A 1,090-nucleotide genomic window follows, 5' to 3' on the forward strand; every position below is an offset into this window, starting at 1 on the left:
GCAAACAAGTGGCTCATACAAGGCTGGGCTTTAGTCGAGGGGTCAAATCAACCTCGACAAACAAGCCAGTTCTGTTATGGGTGTTTTGAGCTATTAACCCTAACATTGAGAGTTAGGGTGAAGTAGATGAAATGGGAAATGAGGATCAGACCTCATAGCTCTTAACCCGGCCTGGGTGAGCTTGAATCAATGAAAGTGTGGGAGTCCAGAATAGGGAACTCTACTCCACATGACTGACTCGATAAACAATGATCTTGGGTGTCTATTCAAAATGCATCGGCACGTAGTGCGAGCAAGATAAAAGACTCAACTGAATAGCAGGGGATGGATTGCACATCCCTTCTATCTGCCAACGCCTCTTCACTTAGGAGGTCTTTGAAGTACATGGCACAAACATAAACAACCACAAACATTGCCTCTTAAGGAGGGCTTCAGACAGGTGCCTGCCAAAAGAACATGACAGGTCTTCCAGACTGCATGGAGAATAGGAAGTTACCTAGGTGGTATGCCAACCACAAGCAAAGCAAAGCAACTCAAGCAATGAGTTAAAGCTACTAAAGTACCTGTGTAAACAACCAATCAATCAGTATGGTATTCAGACAAACTATTAACAGACAAACAGACAGTGGTTCCAATAGACACAACAAGTCAAGCCAACAAGTAAACAACTCAAATGAGTTCATCTCCAAGGAACCTACAACACAACAAATGTTAGTGGAACACATCATTTTGCATCTCAATTTATGAGATCAACATCATCCATCAAGTCTAGAAGCTTGAACCTGAAATGCACAACTCAAAAGATGAGTACAAACCACCAGCACCAAGGCTAGGGTCAAAGGTAAGGCAAAAAGTCAAAACAGCAGCTAATACTCAACATGAAGCATGTGTAATCAATCAAGAACATGTCCTAAAAAGGACCATGTCAAAAGCATTAAGCAAGGTCATCATTCAACCAAGAGAAGGCAAGGCAAGCAAAAGGTGCATACAATTGGTCATCAAGAATCAAAATTCCATATTAAAACAGAAATTACTCAAACAATTCTTGAAATTTTTATGAACAATCAACATGTTAAACATAATCATCATG

The sequence above is a fragment of the Lathyrus oleraceus genome, chromosome 6 (genome assembly GCF_024323335.1).
Source record: "Lathyrus oleraceus cultivar Zhongwan6 chromosome 6, CAAS_Psat_ZW6_1.0, whole genome shotgun sequence".
NCBI classification, from domain to species: Eukaryota; Viridiplantae; Streptophyta; class Magnoliopsida; order Fabales; family Fabaceae; genus Lathyrus; species Lathyrus oleraceus.